The sequence below is a fragment of the Hemiscyllium ocellatum genome, chromosome 6 (genome assembly GCF_020745735.1).
Source record: "Hemiscyllium ocellatum isolate sHemOce1 chromosome 6, sHemOce1.pat.X.cur, whole genome shotgun sequence".
Lineage (NCBI taxonomy): Eukaryota > Metazoa > Chordata > Chondrichthyes > Orectolobiformes > Hemiscylliidae > Hemiscyllium > Hemiscyllium ocellatum.
Genome location: NC_083406.1, coordinates 58838647 through 58861678, shown reverse-complemented (window position 1 = coordinate 58861678; position 23032 = coordinate 58838647). Strand labels below are relative to the sequence as shown.

General features: G+C 40.1%; 1 long non-coding RNA gene across 1 annotated transcript; it reads right to left on the bottom strand.

The window, feature by feature from the left end:
• Window positions 1-802: 802 nt before the first annotated feature.
• Window positions 803-16964, bottom strand: LOC132816711 (uncharacterized). Its single transcript, XR_009644818.1, has 3 exons — window positions 16923-16964; window positions 16590-16782; window positions 803-901 (listed from the first exon to the last, which is right to left on the bottom strand). It is a non-coding gene; the product is annotated as an uncharacterized LOC132816711 (long non-coding RNA).
• Window positions 16965-23032: the final 6068 nt, after the last annotated feature.

Genomic DNA, 23032 nt, shown 5'->3' with positions numbered 1-23032 from the left:
CAATAGATTAGGAAAGTACAAGAGGCCAGAATGTGGAAAACATACAGGCTACCACAGGATAAAGAAAGGCAAAAGATTCAGAATATAATTTGGAGGATTTGGGTGACTGAATAGGCCAGCAATGACAAGAATAATGGTGGAACAGGATTCTTTATACAAATGGGAGCAAATTTGGATGAGCTGAAAATATGCAATGTGGAAAATGTAAGTAATACAATGCCCAATATTAGCATTGTGATATGAGGATACAATTTGTAGGGTGGTGATTTATAATTGTAGTTATTAAATAGTGTAGATACAGCATCAAGTTTATTGATAATACTGGAAGAAAAGGGACAGCAAAAATAGTACTGACAATAATCAGGAGAAATGAATCTGGATGAAGATAATGTTCGAGACTCAGTACACGAGTAGGGGCCATTAATATGACATTTCAGGAAAGATGTAGGAGGAGTAGTGATTCAGTCAGGTATGTTCACAACCCTGTGGTAGGTAATTCCTCTAATCAGAACTGCAGCCAAAAGTCTATTCTAGTTAGATTAAGCATGAGAGCAAACTTCAATATGCCTTTCAGGCACCAGTCAATTACATCAGTTCATATTGAATTTCACTGCAACCCTCCCATGCCCCCCAAATTATTTTTTTGAACACATTCTTCCTTGCAGCACACCTCTGTCCTTAATTATTACAGTATTTTCCAGTGATCAGCTTGAAAGACCTGCGAACACCAATGAGAGAACATCTGACAGATTTTATTATTATGTTCTCACCTCAATTGCCCGAAAACTATAATTCACATAGGTTTCTGCACCTGTGATGTCCTTGATAATGACATCCCCATAAAAGGTGAAATAGCAGTGAGTTCTCAATCCATCAACATGTAATGCCAGCTGCTCATCTTCTGTAAAGTAATGAATAGTATACAGGTCATTGCTGGAGGATTAAATCTTAGAGGGAACCGAAGGCTGTAACACATTGTATATTTTTATAAATAGTTAATCATAAAACAAAATATGTCATGAGCCAGAAAGAAGATCAGCAAGTAATAGGTCCCTCAGCAATTTGATATGTGATATCAAATTTAATATCAGATACATTCCCCTTTACACTGTACTTTTACTCCCCAATGTTTTTACAATATTTGCTCAACTTTGGATATGTTTGAGTTAACAATATTGATTAATGAAAAGTATATATTTCCCATTATTGACTACTGTTGCTTTGTGGAAAATTGCATTGATGTCAGTGAGAAACCAATCTTACTCAATCACAGAAAATCCTTTTTGATGTCCATAATTCATGTGATACTCATTTATAGTTATGTTTTGATTGAAAACCAGACTGAAAGATTGCAAGGCAAGATCATTTTCCTTCAGACATATTTTTTCAGTAAAGTCTTTGTGATACAGACAAATAACATGATAATTGATGGTCACACTACTTAGTCAGGCACTGTTCTCTAAACTGGCATCATCTCAATTATATCTTTCAAAATACAATGGATAAAAAATCTTACTGACCCGGAGCCATGGCAATTAGCTCCATTGCTTAATTGTTCAATGGCCTTCAGACCCATAAAGGACATTACTGTTTTACTCAAGCTGACAACTCTAATTTAAGGATAATGTTAGTAATACTCGCCTTTCTATGCCTTGTTATAATGTCATGCTTTCCGTGAACTATCTGTAAACCCTTAAATATCAATTGTGATGGTTAAGCAGGTGAAATCAGATTTGCTAATCTGTTCTATATTGGGACATATGTCTTATAGTTTAGATCTTGAGGCTGAGTAAGATTGTGCAAGAGCTGGTAAAGAAACTCATTAAAAAGTAAATAGAATAGTGGCTTTTATCTTAAAGGCTGGAATGCAATGGGGTCAATGGTATTCTACAGCTATGCATAGCTCTGGCTAGAATCCAACTGGGGTACATTATTCAATTCTGGGCACTACACTTCAGGAAGACTTTCAATGACATTTTTCAGAATCGTGTAAGAACACAAGAAACAGAACCAAGAGTTCAAAAAGTCTCTTGAATAATCTCTATTGTTCATTAAGATAATGACAGATCTGATCTTGGTCTCTACTGTTTTGTCTGTTCCTCATAACCCTTGAGTCCCATTATAATTCACAAATTTGTCCACCTTAACACTGAATATATTAAATGAATCAGTCTGCACAGCTGTCTGAGGTAGAGATTTCCATAGATTCATGACGCTCTGGGGGAAAAACTTCTTCCTTGTCTCTGATGGTTGGGTGAATTCTTCTTTTGAAACTGTGCTCTAGTTTTAGATTCCCTTGGGGAAAACATTCTTTCAGCATTCACTCCACTAAGTCATCTTAGAATCTTCAGAATTTTTCAAAGATCACCATTCATTCTTCTAAATCCCAATGTGTACAGGACCCATCTGATAAACCTGCCTTCATAAGCAAATCTTTACTTCCAAGCAACTTAGAAAACCTTCTCTGAACTCTTTTCAATGCAAGTTCCAATGCCCTGTACCGGTGTTGAAGACACCCTGACCTTTATACTCCATCATCACTCTTTCAATTAAAGGCCAACATGCATTTTGCTTTCCTAATTACTTGCTATACTTGCAGGCTACCCTTCTTTACAGAATTCTGTGAGTGCTGATAGCAAGGCTGGCATTTGCTGCTCATCCCTAATTGCTCGAGAAGATAATGGCGTTAGATGTGTAAGAAAACTTAATTTCCTCTGTCCTACGGCATTCTACATTCTCTTTCTATTTAAATAATATTCTACGTTTCCATTCTCTTGCCAAAATAGCTAATTTCATTTTTCCACATTATGCCGAGCTGCCAATTTTTTACCCAATCATTGTAGCCCATATGTATCTCTTCACAAACTCTTTGGACTGAATCTCCTGATATAGGAAATTGTGTTGTGCACCTCAGCTCACGACCCTGTTCCACTGTGGGGTCTTGAAGTCCTGATGTGTGCACAAGTCTGATAAATGGGTAGTTTAAATGTCCAATTGCCAGTTTTAAATTTCCAAATTATGTACAATTTCCTACAACAGTGGGACTAAGGTGACACCTGGATTATTTGGCCCATACTTGCCCTAGTTTTTACACAGATTTAGTGAGAGTTATTCACAGCTAGTAGAAGGTCTGGTGAGGAGCACAGATTCAGGTAAGTCAGCTGGACTTTCAAAGTGCTGGAATACCACAGCAACCTCAATGATGCTCATTTATTCCTGACATTTTAATCTCTCCTTCTTGACACTCCCTCCCAAAAATATTCATGGCCCCAACTTTGTTCACCACCTGCATCCCCTCTGCTGACAATGTTCATTTCTCTCAAGAAGGTTTACTGCTCCTCTAACAATATCTACCTCTCCTCATGGATATTCACCCCTCTCTCCTGACAATGTGATCCAGTTTCTGCTATATCTGGCTTCTGAATGGCTGAAGCCAGGAGATTGGCATCATCGGTGAGTGAAGGTTTGATTGTGGGGTGAATGAGTATGACTCTGAGTGAACTTGTGGTGTAACCTAAGGGTGGAGGTGTGCATACTGTTACAGGATGAGGGAAGGGGCATGAGATTTGTTGGATGAAGAAGCAGCAAGTTGAGTATCACTAGGTAGTGAGGAAGAAGGGTTGAATATTTTCAGTGGCTGGAGGTTGAACACTTTTGGGATGGGCAGAGTGAAGGGAGAGCCTGAGAATTGTCAGTATGAGAATTCTGAGAAGATCAGGGTTATGAACACTGGGGGAAGATGAGCATTAATGGCAAGGGAGGTGGCTCAGAGTTAAACTCCTTTTAAAAGTACTTTAAGTCAATGATTTTTTTCAAAATCTTTTTGAGGTAAAGATGATGATGATCATCAGCTGAGGTGTTAATAGCATTGCAGGGGATTGTAAATGACTTCTAAAGTTGATTTGCATTCAGAAGACTAATGCAAATAGGAGAAGATACTGCAGAGAATTGCATTCTAAACAAATTGTTCTCCTAGCATTGTCTGTCTGCATCTGATCTGTGTATTTTTGAAGGTGGCTGTCTAACAATTTTTGTTGTGCCAGCTTCAGTGACACTGGGAAGGCTTCTCTGAGGACTTGAAGTGAAGTCTTCAATATCCTTGCAGCAGTTCGTTTGACATCATGAGAATGGTCAAGCCAAACTTAAACTTTCAATTGAAGTTACACTTTGGCAAGTGAGTGTCAGGCAGCCTGGCTATGGGACCAGCCCAGTCAGCTGTGATTGTGTCAATATGATGTGGATGCTCGGCATGCTAGTTCAGGTGAGTATCTCAATGCTTGCCATTTTGACAGAAGCTTCCGAAGACAGCAAAAATGAAAGTGCTTGAGAAAAGTGGACAAGATTATTGCTCTGTTAAGTTTCAGTTTGGTAGACAGACTTTCTCCTTTTTATGGAGTCATAGAGATTTATAACATGGAAATAGGCCCTTCAACCCAATTTGTCCATGCCAGTCAGTTTTCACCATTAATCTAGTCCCATTTACATGCATCGAATCTATATCCCTCCATACGTATCCCTCCATGTAGCTGTCTAAATGACAAGACTGTACTCACCTTCACCACTACATTTGGTGTCTTATCCCAGACACTCACCACCCTCTATGTGAAAAAATTGCCCCACTGGATTCTTTTGTGTCTCTCCCTTAATTTTAAAATATGCTTTCGAGTTTTAGACTCGCCTAACATGGGGAAAAGCTGTTGAATATCTACCTTATCTGTGCCTCTCTTGATTTTATAGACCTCTATAAGTTCACCTTCAGTCTCCTATGCTCCAGGGAAAATAAATTCCAAGCCTATCCAGCCTCTCCTTATAACTCAAACCTTCTCGTCCAGGTGGCATCCTAGTAAATGTTTTCAACAATCTCTCAAGTTTAATAATATCCTCTCTATAGTAGGACAACCAAAACTGCATGCAATACTTCCAACTGTGCAAGATGCCCTCCAAGTCATACACCATCCTGACTTGGAACTGTATGACTGATGATTCACTGTTGCTGTGTCAAAATCCTAGAAGTCTACTTCCACATCATTATTGGTGTACCTACACTACATGGACTGCAGATTTTCAACAAGGCAACTCATTACCACCTTTTCAAGGGCAATTAAAGCTGGCAATTACCAGCTTAGCCTGCATCCTGTGAAAAACAAATGTGTACAGGTTCCAAGCTGTTTTCCATTATGGGCACACACCTGAAACACTATCTATCAGGTTGGGCACCAATAAAATGAAAACCCATCATGTTATTGAAGGCTACTCATTGGTCCAGGAGAGCTTTGATGGCAATGCATGGAATCCGTAACAACTTACCTGTGGTGGATCCAGCAATGGTTCTGAAGGTATTAGCCCTCTCTGCCTGCCTGTCAGACTTAGTCAGATAGTGCTCCTGTTGATGGCATTGATTAGCTTATTGATGCAGCACTGAGCTGCAAACTGAGAGATCTAACACATGCCCCCAGCAATTATACGTTCTTCCTATAAATTAATGTTATGCTTCTACAACAAATGTATTTTGTTTTACTCAATTTCTTTTTATAATTCAAATCCAAATTCTATGATTGTGTTTTGGAATTGGTTAAATGTTGACACAGGAAAACAACAGCACAAACGTTGTTGGAAATTATCTGCCAGGATTGATCAAGCTTTCACTCCGCGTCTTTGATACTTAATCCTTATCCTTTTGATATCTTGTCAGCAGCTTATTGTAGCATTGCATTTGCAAATAATGCATTGCTGTTGTGAATAGAAATAAAAATATCAAAGCCTCCCTTTGCCATCTCCTCAATTGCCAAGTAATTAACTTCACTGTGTAGTATTACACTGAGTGTTGGGATGGAACAACTAAATGAATCACTCAACACTCGGGTCCACTTCCAACATCAAAGAGTTTATTATTTTACATCAGCAGGGAGAAAACCTCTGGCAGTCCGGGGACATCTTCACACAACAAAGGGAAATGTACACTTTTTATACATTTGTTTTATCACACTTTTGGCTGTTACAAACTAATTGTACTATTTATACTTTACATACACATCCAATCAGATTAATCATGTGACCATGTGTTCAGTCCATGGACAGCTTTAGGTCATCCATGATCCCATGATATTTCCAAACTCTCTTATCAGGTACTCTTGGGCCTTCACAATACATCTTGATCAACTACATTTCATACTTAGCACCTGCATCAGTTATTCAAGTGTACCCCTGCTAATTGAAAGGGGCCTCTCCTACTTGCCTTATACTGAATAAGTATGGGAATGTAGTTAAATCAATTAATATCTGCATACTTTCAACTCTATTTTTGATGTATAACCCGTGGCTACAATTACTTGGATTTCTTAACCATTATAAGTCAGACCCTTCTCTTCTATTTCATAATCAATATCAAACTTTGGATCAGATTGGTATGGAGGCTTCTATCAGTGCTTCTTCATCACACTGTCTCTATACAAGTAGCAGCTGCATTTTGCTTCTAATCAAGGAGCAACTGGTAGGACTCTTCAGCATGCATTTCACAAGACACTTTGTATGCTAACTATATCTTGTTTCTTTGAATATACTCCCTCAATGAAAGTTACAATTGCTCTAGTTTACTGTTAAGCTTCCATTGTTTGATATTTAAAGTTAAAGTTTCCATGAGAACTATCTTCCCAAATCATTTTCTGCTCCTTCAGTGTTGGGAATGCTCTAACACTAAACAATTCAGTTTAGAAAGGCTATATTACGCAGATCTAAATAAATTCAGCATGCCTAAATCCAGTGGAGTGAAATTTTGACTAGATGAATTTCTGCTAATCAGAATCATAATCCATATTTTATGCAACACTACATGCCTTATGCCAAGATTGCTATAAATTGTGGTATTTCCCATTAATGAAAAATGGAAATACCATTTGGACAAAACACAACTGGTGTAGCTGCTGCGGAAATTAAACCTGAGCAAGAAGTCCATGAGAGCTGTTGTGTGTGTCTCTATCTATAGCTTCTAAATGTTTGGGTTCTTTAGCCACATTTAGTTTAGTGAGAAGAGATACAAAGATCAAATAAGATGTAGCTTATTGTACGGCTGAAACTACTAATGGATTAGACGAGAAGGCTCTAGTTTACTGCAAAACTAGTGTGGGTTTAGTCTGATGTCTGTTTCCCACGATATCTACTTCACTCCCCTTCCCAAGTCCTCATGACATCACTTTTGTGCTTATCACACTCAATCAAGTCTGAACCCTTTGAGATCCTTCCAGAGCCATATGCACCAGAGGAGTAACCTGGTGTGAAAAAATACTTATAAAAACTATTTCGTTAGATGTTGACTTTGTTCATGTTTGATTTTAAACAGGCAGCAGGTGAATTTTTATGTCACTTTTTTGAAAACTGTGGCAGTGCCAACTACCAGCATCTGCAAATAAGTTCTAACTGTTGAATTTGCCTCAGAAGCACGTCCTTCCAAGAAGCATTTCCTTGCACCTGCAAAAACCCTACTGTTGCACATGGTGTGGCTTTGTGTAAAATTTTCCAATCTTAATCCCTGGTCAATTGATGGGACATTTTTATATTGTGAAACCCACCAACAGTTGCAGAATACCATATTGAACCTCTCTGACTCAGGCATTTTATTAGGATCCTGATTACAAGATCTCCCACAAACTAGGGAGTGTAGATGCAATTATGTATCTATTTTATCAAATAAAGAATTTCTAACCAAGGGCCTATGACATGGCATAGAATGAGTCACTTGTGTCTGCCAATTTGAGACTGCAGCAATGAAGAGATTAGGGAGGGACATGGGAACCCAATACCCTGTGTCTTACTCTTACAAGTATAATGTGGCATTTGACAGGATGCAATAAAGTGATGTTGCTGAAAGACAGAAAGAAAAGGAGAAAAGGAAAACCTATCAAGCAAGTTTTCCATAGATGGAAGTTGTTGAGGAAGTCACCTGCAGAGGTACAGTTCTCCAGAATGGTATCAATGCACCAAGAAGACCTCGGATCTCAGAAAGGCAGGAAGAGATGAGTGACACAATACTCTCAAGCCACACATTCTGGCATTTCTTGGACAACAAACCTTAACCCCTTCATCGTGGCTCATTCATCATCCTGCAGAAACCTCGCATTTCCATCTAATCAACCAAATCTCACACTCATCCTCAGCATTTTGTCCTTTTTGCACCCATAGTGGAGACTGACAAAAGGGATCGTGAGATACTTGGTGTAAAATCTCAGATGCTAAAACTTGAGAAAAGCTTTTCTTTAAGACATTGAGTCATTTGACAGATCCAATCAAGATGAGACAAGATCGGGGGAAGAGACAGAGATGCTTATGACAATATGGGTAGAAAGGTTAAAGATCTAATTACAGATGAAGCTGAAATAACTCCACAGAAGCTGGTATCCCGTCACCAAGATATAGAAAGTTCTTGACCCTGGTACAGCCTTGTCAGAGTCAATCCCCAGAGTGTCAGGATGTCTGACACTCCTGTTTTTAACTGTCAATCAGGGCTCTCTGATTAGACCAGATTAAAAGCCCAATCAGGGAACTCACACTTTTTGAAGTCTACCTAGCTGACCTCATTACAGACACTACAGAAGCAATGTGCTCAGTGAACCTCTTGCATAAAGAGGCTGCTCCAACATCATACTGGTAGAACCTCTATGATCACATGACAGCAGGCTTTTCTTTACATGTTCGAGCAAAGATTCCTCATTCTACAAGACATCTGACTTTCAAAGTGTTGTTGGATTTCAGGGTAAACTCTGAGATGCAGCCAAGTCTCACATTCACCGTGTCCAACTGCCCCCCTTCATCTAGACTCAAAACGTTAGTATGCTTTCTCTCCATAAGTGCTACCTGACCTGCTGTCATGTCCAGCACTTTTTATTTTCAGTTCCCCTTCCCTCCTGTACATTGACCATCTCAACCTGTCCACCCCTCTCATCCACTCCAATCTCTCACCCTCACAAAGCACAGCCCTCCACTCCTTCTGATCCAACCCCAACCTCACCATCAAACCAGGTGGAAGATTTGATCAAACCAGCTGACAAGGGGGTGTGCAGTGGTAGTTTGGCACACCGACCTCTACACCTTTGAAGTTGGCACCAATACACAGACACCGCCACCTGCTCACCACTCGACCATGACCTCCCCTCCCATCACTAAACCATCATCTCTCAGACCATCGACAACCTCATCATCTCAGGGGATCTCCCATCTGCAGCCTCCAACCTCATAGTCTAGGAACCTCTTAGCCCCTTTATACCTCTAACTCAGAATGCACAAACCTGACTACCCTGGTTGACCCATTGTCTCTGCCTGCTCTGGCCCACCGAACTTAGTTCCTCATATCTTGATACTATCCTGTCCCCTTTGATCCCCATGTACATTCAGGACACCACCCATGACCTCCAACTCCTCCATGACATTCATTTCCCCTCTCTCAATGCCTCATCTTCACCATGTTCATCCAGTCCCTACACACATCCATCCACCATGGCGCAGGCCTTCAAGTCCTCCATTTCTTCCTCTCCCATTGGCTCAACCAGCACCCCTCATTGATACACTCGTTCGATTGGCTGAACTGGTCCTCACCCTTAGCAACTTCTCTTTCGAAACCTCCCATTTCCTTCAGACCAAAGGAGTAGCCGTGTGCACCTGCATGAGCCCCAGCTCTGTCTGCCTCTTCGTTGGGTATGTGGAACAGTCCATCTTCCGTAGTTACACCGGCACCATTCTCCACCATTTCCTCCGCTACATTGGTGATTTTATCAGCGCCACCTTGTACTCCCACGAGGAGGTTGAATAGTTCGTCAACATCACAAACACTTTCCACCCTGACCTCAAATTCAGCTGGACCATCTCAGACACCTCCCTCCTTTTCCTGGACCTCTCCATCTCCATCTCCTGCGACTGATTCAACATAGACATCTATTTCAAACCCACCAACTCTCACAGCTACATGGACTGCACCTCCTCCCACACTCCTCCTGTAAAACCGCTATCCCTTAGTCCCAAATCCGAAGAGGAACAATTCCACTCCAGTACATCCCAGATAGTCTCCTACTTCAAGGATTGCAATTTCCCCTCCCAGGTGGTCAACAGTTCCCTCCAGCACATCTCCTCCACTTCACGCACTTCCACCCTTAACCCCCAACCTTCCAACCGCAACAAGGATAGGACCCTTCCTGTTCCTAACCTTCCACCCCACCAATCTCCAGATACACTGCATCATTGTCCGCCATTTCCACCATTTACAGTCAGACCCCACCACAAGATATATGTTTCCCTCCCTACCCCTAACTGGATTCTGCAGAGACCATTCCCTTTGTGACTCCCTCATTAGGTCCATGCCTCCCCATTAACCCACCTTCCACTCTTGGCACCTATCCTTGCCACCGTAAGAAGTGTAAAACCTGTTCCCACACCTCCCCCTCACCTCCATCCAAGGCCCCAAAAGATCCTTCCACATCCAGCAGAGATTTTCCTGCACCTCCAAAACATCATCTAATGTGTCCGTTGCTCTTGAAGTGGTCTCCTCTACATTGGGGAGACAGGACGCTAACTTGTGGAATGTTTCAGAGAACATCTCTGGGACATACACGCCATACAACCTCACCACCCTGTGGCCAACCACTTCAACTCCCCCTCCCATTCTGCCAAGGACATGCAAGTCCTGGACCTCCTTCACTGCCAAATCCTAGCCACCTGATCTCTGGTGGAAGAACAGCTCACCTTCCACCTTAGAACCCTCCAATCACACGGCATCAACATCAGTTACACCAGTTTCCTCATCTCCCCTTCCCCCACCTCATCCCAAAATCCAGCCCTCCAACTCAGCACTGTCTTCTTGAGTTGTTCACCTGTCCATTTCCTTCCCACCTTTCTGCTCCACCCTTCACTTCGACCTATCACCATTATCACTCATCTATATCCACCTATCATCTTCCCAGCTCCTTTCCCTCCAGCCCCAACCACACCTCTCCTATTTATTTCGCAGCCCCCTTCCCCTCTACCCCACATTCCTGATGAAAGGCTTATGCCCAAAATGTCAATTCTCTTACTCCTTGGATGCTGCCTGACCTGTTGTGCTTTTCTTGATGCAAACTATTTGACTCTGCCGCCAGCATCTGCAGTCTTCACTTTCTCCTTCCCTCCTGTTCACACAAGCCAATGTGGACATTCAGACCTTTTGGTTCTCTGCCTTTGCAGAAGAAGGCACATAACATGACAACAAATAAACACTCCAATTGTGCGGTTGGTAGGGAAACCTTACAATACCAAAAGTATCCAAATTCTCCCTCTGATGGTGAGACTGTTTACTGTTGAAACTCACTGTGCTCGATTGGTTTGTCCTGTGTGTGGGCTTAGAGAAAAGTCAATAAACTAGACAGAGCTGGAAACCAGACCTGGTGCATGGAATAAACAATCTAAAGCACTAAGAATAAAACCTGAGACACAGAGACTCATGTAATCCCTGCTTAGATCCAAAATATAAAATATACAAAATAGAAACAAAATGAAGAAAGGTTTAATTTTACAGATTCTTGCAGCTTTCTTCCTTTGTGGAGAGAGCACTCAAGCCATGCAATCTGAGTTCAAAACTACTTGCTGCCCGCAGGGATGGATAATCCAGAGTTTGCAGCAGTTTGCAAGAAGGTGATAGTTCGACATGGTCTCTGAGAGAATGCCAGCAAATATTTAAGCAGCTCACAGAAGACATGATATGTTTGGTAAAGCAGTTAATGGTCTGGAAAACTATTTTAAGCCATTGAAAAATGTGGTGATTAAACAATGTGCATTCTACCAGAGATCCCAGGGAAATGGTTAGTTCATTAAACAATATATAGCAATGTTGCAGCAATTGACTTATACACATAAATTTGATTCATGATCAATTAATGGAAGAGACTTCACTTCCACAAATTAGACAATGTCTTCTTAAGGAGGACAATAGCTTTACCTTGAAAAAATATGTGCCCTTGGCAGTCCAAATCAAAATTATCATGTTCAGTTCAAAGAGATTATATGAAATGTCTCCCACCACATGGAGTTATTCGAGGTGCCATTGAAATCAGAGGGAGCCATACTTCAAAAAAGGGGAACACTGTCAGCAAAGGCTACATCCATGGTCTAAATGTAGCTTGCCATGGATGTCTGATGCAATCAAAGGACTTTGTTTGACCATTATAAAATCCCTCCAGTGTGGAAACAGGCCCTTTGGCCCAACAAGTCCACACTGACTGACCCCTCCAAAGAGTACCCCATCCAATCATTCCCTATTACTCTGCATTTACCCCTAATGCACCAAGCCTACACACCTTTGAACACTATAGGCAACTTAGCATGGCCAATTTATCTAACTTACCCGTCTTTGGATTGTGGGAGGAAACCCACGCAGACACAGGGAGAATGTGCAAACTCCCACAGACAATTGCTCAAGGCTGGGATCAAATCTAGGTCCCTGGTGTTGTAAGGCAGCAGTGCTAACCACTGTGCCAACCTAATTATTTTGATTCCTTTGGGGACTCTCCTGTTTAGTATTCCTTGTGTTTTCCCAACTCAGCAATGGCCAGCTCTCTAAGTAAGGCTGAGAAGGCTTTTGAACTGCCAACACCGATTCGGCCAGCAGAGTCAGGAGCCCACCCATTGTGCATAATTAAATGGTGAACTTGGAACTAGTCAATTATGGTCAACCTCTGGAAGAGAGCAGGCCTGTTTCGCTGCCAACAAGGACAGCCTCAGTATGTACATCTGGTTACTTTAGGAACCTCCTGCCCCTTTAGTTTTTGAATAAAACACCTTCTTTTTGGATGGCATCTACACAAGCCAGATAGTTCTTTTGGGTTCATTTTCATTCTAGGCAATCTAGAAACTGAATGATGTTTGCTTTCAAAATTAAAAGGCACAAAATAACATGAAGAAATGAAAAGATTTCAAGAAATCTGCAAAGATAGCATTGAAATGGTATTTATCTTTCATGGATTTAAGTTTTTTGTTCATATAATTTAAGTTACTGTGAACCTATGAAACAAACATATTATCCCTTGTCACGATAAAAAGTACTTTATTTTCAAATAAATTTCACAATAGTTGGCAGTGTCCCTGACATGATAAAAAACAACCCATGAGTTTTGCTGAGTGCACCGTACTAATATCAACTCACATTTTTACATAAAGCCACTGTTTACGTGAGAAATCTCCATGATTACAGAAAAGATAGCAACTCAGTGAAACAGATTAGATTACCTACAGTGTGGAAATAGGCCCTTCGACCCAACAAGTCCACACCCACCCTCTCAAGAGTAACTGACCCACCTCTGACTAATGCACCTAACACAATGGACAATTTCCCATGGCCAATTCACCTGACCTGCACATCTTTAAAATGTGAGAAGAAACCCATGCAGACACAGGGAGAATGTGCAAATTCCACACAGACAATCGCGCAAGGATGGAATCAAACCTGGGACCCTGGTGAAGTGAGGCAGCAGTGCTAACCACTGCACCACCATGCCATCCCTTTACTCATAAACAAGAGAGGCTTTTCTTTTCAAGAGAGCATGTGTGACAGCTGGAGTGTTTCAATTTCATGCTATGTTCTCCAGATTTGTAGAGTAGTTAACCTCAATGGTAATTCCCTTATGGAGAAAAATTCATTTTTCATATTATTACTGAAGTTGGTAAAATTGTATATTTAACTTTGCTTTCTTTACAAATTATATCGTAAAAAGCACTGAAGTAATCCGGAACTAAAGAAGTAAAATACTCTGACACTTTAGTCGCTGAAAGTATTTAAAGAGGAGGTAGGTAGTTCTTTGAAGTATTAAGGTGTTGAGGGCTATGAAGTGTCCTGGCATAGACTGCATTCTGGGGCAGGAAATTCCATAGATTCGCAACCCTTACAAAGGAAAGCAGCTACTCTATGACTACTTTGACAAACCTCTTTAGCAACTTTTGTATTTCCAGATCCCTCATCCTTCTAAACTTTAGCAAGTATATGCTTCAACTGCTTAGTCTTTCCTCACAAGGAAAGCCTTTCGTCTCTAGAATTAATCCATTGAACCTTCTCTAAACTGCCTTCAATGCAGCTACAGCTTTCCTCACGCAAGGAGACCAAAACTATGCACAATACGGGCAACAACACTTCCCAACTTTTGTATGCCATTACTTTAGCAACAAATGTCAAAATTGCGTTTACTATCCTTATTAGTTGCTACACCTGCATCCTAGTTTTTGCGATTTATGCATGAGAACACCAGATCCTTCAGCACTAAAGCATTTTTAATTTTATGTCCATCTAGATAATAAGTTGCTTTTTTATTCTTCTGACCAAAATAAATAACTTCACACTTATCTGTGTTAAAATCTATTTGCCAAATTTTGGCCCATTTACCTAATCTATCCATAAATTATTTTTAAATTTCTCATTTCTTCATTGCAACTTGCTTTCCCTCCCACTTTCGTGTCTTCTGAAAACTTGGTTATGTTTCATTCTATCTCTGCATCCAAGTCATTAATACAGACTGAAAATAGTTCAGGCCTGGGGACTAAATCCTGTGACAACCCATTAGTTATAACATACCAACCAGAATTCATTTTACAAAATTCAACAATGCATGACAGACCAAAAAAAAGAGAATTTAAGATTGGAAGATAAACTTCAGAAGCTCTAAAATGGAAAGAGTTAGGCATTAAACAAAAAAAGTCAGCAGTAAGTTTGGATCAACAATGTTGATATTACCAGACCAGTTACACACAGAAAAATAATTTTGAATTCTAGGTAAAAACAGACTAGTTAAAAAGTTTGATTGGATTGTTAAACAAGTTAAATACTTGGATTTGGCCTAATATCAATAATGACTTACTAAAACTGAGTACCATGTTGAAATATATTAATGTTGAGGAAACCTTGAGAACATGGCATTCAGTGTGTTTTCCTTTATTGGTCAGTGAATTGAATGTAGGAGTTGGGAGGTCATGTTGCACCTAAACACAACATTGGTTAGGCCACTCTTGGAATATTGCATGCAATTCTGGTGGCCCTGCTAAAGGAAGGGTGTTGTGAAACTTGGAAGTGTTCAGAAAAGATTTACAAGGATGCTCCCAGGATTGGAGAGTTTGTGCTCTCAGGGAGGATGAATAGGCTGGGTCTAATTTCACTGGAGCATCAGAGGCTGAGGGGTGGCCTTATAGAGGGGCATGGATAGGGTGAATAACCAAGGTCTTTCCCCAAGGATGGAGCAGTCCAAAACTAGAGGGCATAGGTTTAAATTGAGAGAAAAAAGATTTTAAAAATGACCTAACGGCAAGAGAGTGGTGCATGTATGGAATGAGCTGCCAGAGGAAGTGGTGGAGGCTGATACAAAACTAATGTTTAAAAGGCATCTGGATGAATATATGAATTGGAAGGGTTTAGAGAGATATGGGCCCAATGCTGGCAAATGGGACTAGATTTGTTTATGATATCTGGATGGCATGTACAAGTTGGATGGAAGGGTCTATTTCTGTACTGCACAACACTATGACTCGAAGTAAAACTTTAAAGAGATTAAATTCAGAAAAATGCTTATGCAGGTTTCCAGCCTTGGATAACCCAAAGCTATGAAACTACTCTTTCTTAGTGATGCTTTACATCTTTCAGATGACTATTTGATTGTGACTAGGTTTATATTATCCTTGGTGGGAGAGAATAGTGACCATTGGTCTGAGAGGCTAAGAGCATAAAAAAGTACCTTGGTAGCTGAAAAATTGATGCTATAGTTAATCAATAGTTACATCACTGAACTATGTAGTTGATATCAATGTGGAACTGGTGGCTCTTCATCCTCCCATTTCAAAGTGTTCAGTAGTTATTCAATAACATCCTTGACCTTGGTACTAGGTAAAGCAATGCATTATTCTGATTTCAGCCTTGTGGCTAAAAAACATCTGCTGTCCCCTCAACTATCAAATCTCTGATAACGATTGCTCTTCTTTGTGCACTCTTGCATAATTGAATCAATCATAGTGCCAAGGGCTTGACTCCGGCTCCATCTCCCAGATAAACCATCATTATAATCCATTTTCAGAGTTTTATACTTGTTGAAGAATGTGCCCGAATGACACCTGTACAAACTACTTCTTTCTTCTTGATTCCTGATATTCACCTGCTAGCTCATTGCTTTAAGTGGTGGCTGACCATATTCACAAACACTCTATTCAAAAAGTTTTCAAACTACAGCGTCACTAGGTGTTGCTCAAGCTCCCAAAGCTGGACCTTGAGCTCCTACAACTCGTAACATGCACTGCACTAATGATTATCTAGGACAGAGAAAGTTTCAGTGTTCACATTGTACAGGATGTGAGCTTAAAAGGTTGGAACTTCCCTGCTATTCCATTATTTATTAGGTAATAATCCTTACTACAATGAATAAATGCTGCTATTTAAAATGAAAAGAAGACCAACTACTCACTTCCTTTCAATTGATGTAACAAAAATAAAGAACTGTACCAACTGTTTTATTTATTTTGTTAAAAAAGAATTCCAATATTAGATTTTCCAGATTTAGAGTAACTTCCTGACATTAGAGAAAAGGAAACAAAATAACAAAACTCACCACTCAATCAATTTGTAACTTTTTTTGATGTCACTCGTTAGATTTTTCTTTCTTGCTTTCTTACATTTGAGTACTCCCAGTTATGCTCTTGCATCTCTCCAGAAAAACGATGTACTCTAGACTTGAGCTTGGGCTTCAATTCCTCCTCTGTTTGGTAGGCCCAGTTCTTTCCAGGTCTGCTGCTGTTTTCTCTCTAGAACCAGGATTTTATTTTTTCCAAAAGATATAATTAATCCTTGTGCAAGGAATATGAACAGTTAAATGCCTTTCTGAGTAATTTTAGAAACAATTACAGATTTCTCAAACAATAAAATAAATATTCATATTCCTTACTGTTGCTGATTCAGATCAAAGGTTGCCATACTATATAGTCCATGACAATGACTGTCTACGTTGTCATCACATACGGATATTCAAAATTTATGGTCAAAGTCTATGTAGAGTCTGAGGACATTTATTTTGAGCGAGTTGCTTAACAAGTTTGTTGAAATGCATGACAAGTTAGTTCCTATGAAAACTCTCTTGACTTAATGAGGCTTGCAATGCTGCAGTATGTATCGAATGAAGGAGGAAACTAAAGCAGAAGATAAATTCTCTGCTGGAACATCCTGTTAAACTATTCAAATTATTTCTTTCAATAAAATACAGTTATTACTGTGCCTTTGTTATTAGTTGCTAAGATAAGCTCATTACTTCCGAAGAAACAGTATGAAGCGCTGAAAGAATAATATGCACGTTGACCTAGATACATTTATTGTTAATTACTATGTAAGTATATAAGCTATTCTTACTAGATATGATAATAGAATGACTAATATTTCTGTCAAGATTAATAGAAAAACTGTAACTAAAGTTACTCATGGAAACCATTGCGAAAAGGAATGTAAAATAAAGATTGTGTACATTTGCTGCATGATTCCTAGGAGATAAACAATGCTTTTTCCTGTATCCAGTGATATTTAAATACTAATGCCTCAGCAATATCTTCTAGTCAGTGTAAATATCCAAACAATGGTGCTGTGTTGCTTCTGATTTAAAATTTTTACAGTTAACTTTGTTTAGGAAAGGTGTCTTAATATTAAAAGAATGTGGAATTGAAGTAATATAATACACCTTGCTGATTTGTATGAGATAACTATTCAGCAATAAGTAACACTGAAATATTGGAACTAATTGTTCTTTTGACATAGAAACATTTTTCGTAGCCATTGAGGGCAGTGTACATATTTGCTGTAGGTTGCAAAAGATAGTATTATCATATTAAATACATTGTTGTATCTGTGATAAGAACTTGAAAAGAAGATGCAAAGTAATCTGTTTCTGGTAACTTGTATCCAGTATAAAGTTAGCTTTTTATTGAAACATCTGGGTTAAATTCCTCTGTCAGTGCACTTCACTCGTAGTAATGGCAAGGTATTATGAGCATACCTACAGAATAAGAGCAATAAGTAGATTATCTGACCCTTCAAGATTGCTCTATCATTGAATAAGATCTTTTTTGATTTGCACACTCCTAGTTACACCTAATAACTCTTGATTTCCTGCCTAACAATCCATCCATCTCTTTTTCAATGACCCTGCATTCACCACCTTCTGAGACAGAGAGTTCCAAAGTTGCACAATCCTCCAGTCAAGTCACACCATTGGAGTTTGATCTGTCTGACCAAACTTCATGAGGCAATCCCTTTAATCCAGTTAACAATCTAATAAGCTTACTCCTTATCACCTCCAATACATTTCATCCTCTTAAATAAGGAGTCCAAACTGTCGATTTTTATGTGCAATTTCCCTCATAATAAAGGATGGCATTCCATTAGTTTTCTTAATTATGTACTATTGGTGCATACTAATGTTTGTGACTCATGCACCAAAGCATCTAAGTTTCTTTGCATCTCAGAATTCAGCAGTTGTTCTCCATTTAAAGTACATAGAAATAGAACATAGAACAGTACAGCACAGGAACAGGCTCTTCAGCTCATGATGCTATTCTATACCAACTCTATCTGTCTGCACATGGTCCATATCCCTCTATTATTCATACAGCCTGTTCATGTGTCTATCTAAATGTCTCATAAGGCTTTCTGCCGTATCTACCTCCTTCCCCGGCAGCACATTCCAGGTACCTACCAATCTCTGTGAAAAAAACCTTCTCTCACACATATCCTTCAAACTTACCCCCTCACTTAAAACCTATGCCCCTAATATTTGACATTTTCACTGTGGGAAAGAATCCCTAATATCCACCCTATCCATGCCAGTTATAATTTAATATACTTCTATCAGACGCCAAAACTCCAGCAAAAACAATCCAAGTTTTTTTAGATTACTTACAGTGTGGAAACAGGCCCTTCAGCCCAACAAGTCCACACCGACCCGCCATCCACTCATACCCCTACATTTACACCGTATCTAACACTACGGGCAATTTAGCATGGCCAATTCACCTAGCCTGCACATTTTTGGACTGTGGGAGGAAACCGGAGCACCCCGAGGAAACCCACGCAGACACAGGAAGAACGTGCAAACTCCACACAGTCAGTCACCTGAGTCAGGAATTGAACCCGGGTCTCTGGCGCTGTGAGGCAGCAGCGCTAACCACTGTGCCACCATGCCGCCCATTACCCAACCTTTCCTTGTATCTAATATACATCAAACCAGGCAACATCCTGGTAAACCTCTTCTGCACTCTCTCCAAGCCTCCACCTCTTCCCAATAATGCTCCAATCAGAACTGCATACAGCACTCCAAATGTGTCCTGACCAACATCACTTGCTAACTTCATTACTCAATGCCCTGACTGATGAAGGCAAGCACTGTATATGTCTTCTTTTGTACTCTATCTACTTGTGTTGCCACTTTCTGGGAGCTATTGACTTGAACCCCAGGATCCCTCTATATATGAATGCTTCTAAGGATCTCGCTATTTATTGTATACATTCCCGTTGCATTTGATCTCCCAAATGCATCACCTCATACTTTGCCAGGTTTAAACTTCATCTGCTAGTTCTCTGCCAACTTTCCACTGATCTATAACCTGCTGCATTGTTTGATAACATTCCTCCCTATCCATAACTCCACCAAATTTCACGTCACCTGCAAATTTACTAATCAGATCACAGAGATTTTCAACCAAACCATTTTTATATGTTACAACGGTCACAGCACAATTTCTTCTAGAACACCATTGATCACAGATCTCCAATCAGAAAAAATCATCCCTCCACAACTACCCTGAGCCTCAATGACCAAGCCAAACTGTATCCAACTTGCCAACTCAACATGCAATTTGATCTTCTCAACCAGCCAACCATGAGAGACCTTGCCAAAAGCTTTGCTAAAGTGCAAGTAGACAATTTCAACTGCCTTACCCTCATCAATCATCTTCACCACTTGCTCAAAAAAAATCTCAATTAAGTTTGTGAGGCAAGACCTGCCCTGCATAAAGCCATGATGACTATCCCTCAGAAGTTCATTCTTCTCCAAACGCAGTAAATCTTATCCATAAGAAACTTCTCCAATAATTTCCCTACCACTGATTAGGCACACCAGCTTATAATTCCCTGGATTGTCCTTGTTGCTCTACCTGAACAAAGGAACAATGTTGGCTATTCTCCGATCTTCTGGGATCTTACACGGTGGCACAGTGGTTAGCACTGCTGCCTCACAGCGCCTGTAGACCCGGGTTCAATTCCCGACTCAGGCGACTGACTGTGTGGAGTTTGCACGTTCTCCCCGTGTCTGCGTGGGTTTCCTCCGGGTGCTCCGGTTTCCTCCCACAGTCACAAAGATGTGCAGGTCAGATGAATCGGCCAAGCTAAATTGCCCGTAGTGTTAGGTAAGGGGTAAATGTAGGGGTATGGGTGGGTTGCGCTTCGGCGGGTCGGTGTGGACTTGTTGGGCCGAAGGGCCTGTTTCCACACTGTAAGTCTAATCTAATCTAATCTAATCTAATCTAAAGAGGATTTAAAAAAATCTTTGTCAAGGCCTCAGCAATCTCCTCTCTTACCAGCTTCAGTATCCTGGGATCCAATTAGGCCATGGGACTTATCTAACTTAATGCTTCTCGGGCCATAGTTTCATAGAGAAGTACAGCACAGAAACAGACCCTTCGGTCCAACTCATTCATGCCAGATATCACAACCTAATTCAATCCCATTTGCCAGCACTTGGCCCACATCCCTCTAAACATTTCCTATTCATATATCCATCTAGATGCCTTTTAAATAATTCAATTGTACCAGCATCCACCACTTACTCCAGCAGCTAATTCCATTCATTGTATAATTCGCTCTAGAATTAGTCTTGCCTAAATGCATCACCTCACATTTGTCTGGATTGAAATCCATCTGCCACTTTTTCGCCCAACTCTGCAGTCTATCTATATCCTCCTGTATTCTTTGACAGTCCCTTATGCTTTCTGCTACTCCACCAATTGTTTTAGAATTCTGGAAGTCACAAGTATTGAGAAGAATTTGATAGAATAGTTAAAAATCACACAACACCAGGTTATAGTCCAACAGGTTTAATTGGAAGCACACTAGCTTTCGGAGCAACGCTCCTTCATCAGGTGATCAGACACAATCACCTGATGAAGGAGCGTCGCTCCGAAAGCTAGTGTGCTTCCAATTAAACCTGTTGGACTATAACCTGGTGTTGTGTGATTTTTAACTTTGTACACCCCAGTCCAACACCGGCATCTCCAAATCATTGATAGAATAGGATTGCCTCACCTATTTGTGTCACCGGATATTGTGCAGTTGACTCATCTTATTAACTGGATCTAAATCTGTTTTATTTTGAGGCAGTTGGAAAGATCTAAAATGCATTGATATTTACAAAGTTCAAAGATCTGAGAGGCAAATAATGACTATAGAAAAGCATAGTATAATAAGAAAACCGAATCTTTCTGGAGGTGCCCAAATTTCCCTCTGTGTATTTGGTGGATAATAAGCAGAAAACTGGGAAAATGCTTCACCATTTCTTCAGGCTTTCCATTAATCACCTACCAAATCTACATTGGGGGATCAAGAGGAACTTCTACTGGAAAAATAGCCTTAGGATTTTACTGTTCAAGCATCTCTCATGACCTAGCAAATGAAGTCAATTAGCAGCTGAGCTATTCAAATCAAGAGGATGCCATTTCAATTCTAGAACCTGTGGCATTAAATCATGTTTGCTGTGGTGATTGATACGAGCACTATAGAATTAATATTTTGGCTTTGGGATGAAAATGGGATGATTTTGTAAGAGACTTGCATTCCTGATTGAAAGTCACTTATCTATGAAAGTGTCTGCAAATATATCAGATGTCAACAGGATTAGATTCTGTTCTGATTTGCAATGCAGTCAAATACCTTGTGAATATATCGCATCAAGGTTCACATTTGACTAACAATCACTTCAGTGAGGTACTAGACACCACACACAGGTTGAATTCTTCTTCAGTAGAAGATTTGTGTCTTTGGAATATGAGAAGGATGAAGCTTAGAAATCTGTTTTTCAAAAACATTGGCCAGGAACCTCTCAGAGCTACTCTCTCTCCATTACTCTACAAAAAAAGCACTACGGACCAAATATTGAACTACAGAAGCAATCATCTCAACATCCACAAGTGAAGCTGCATCAGAGCATTATTTCAATGAGCCATCACACTTTGCAGCGGAACTATACAGAGCAGAGGAAAATCTCCTATTCGGTGCATTCAAAAAGAATGGTACCCAATGAACACAATCTGCCGATTTCTCAGCAACAAACTCAAACAAGCAGACAAAACACATCCATAAACATTACCAGTCTCCCCTACATCAAAGATATCTTGGAAATGACTGCCAGACTACTCAGACCCCTTGGCATCATGGTAGTCCACAAACCCACCAACACACTAAAACAGCAGCTAATGAACTTGAAAGACCCCATATGGACAACAAGCAAAGCTAATGTCATTTACAAAGTACTATGCAAGAATTGTAACGAACACTACATAGCACAAACAGGCAGCAAACTAGCCACCAGAATACATGAACATCAACTAGCCACAAAATGACTTGACCCTCTGTCACTAGTATACTTACATACAGGTAAGGAAGGACACCACTTCGACTGGGACAACACATCCATCATAGGACAAGCCAAACAGAGACACACGTGAGAATTCCTAGAAGCATGGCATTCTAACCAGAACTCTATCAACAAAAACAATGATTGGACCCATTTACCACCCCTGAGAAAAATAATAGGAAATGACATCACCACAGGAAATGACATCACCAACCCAAGCAAACCCAAATATATAAATAGAAAGCAGGAAACGCCAGTAGTGCTTCATCTGGAGGCTCACTGAAGATGTTACTTAGTATGGTGATGGGATGTTTGATAATGAACCTCTCAGGTCAGTGAACAAAACTATATCCAATACCATGACTATTTGAATTGAAATGTAATTG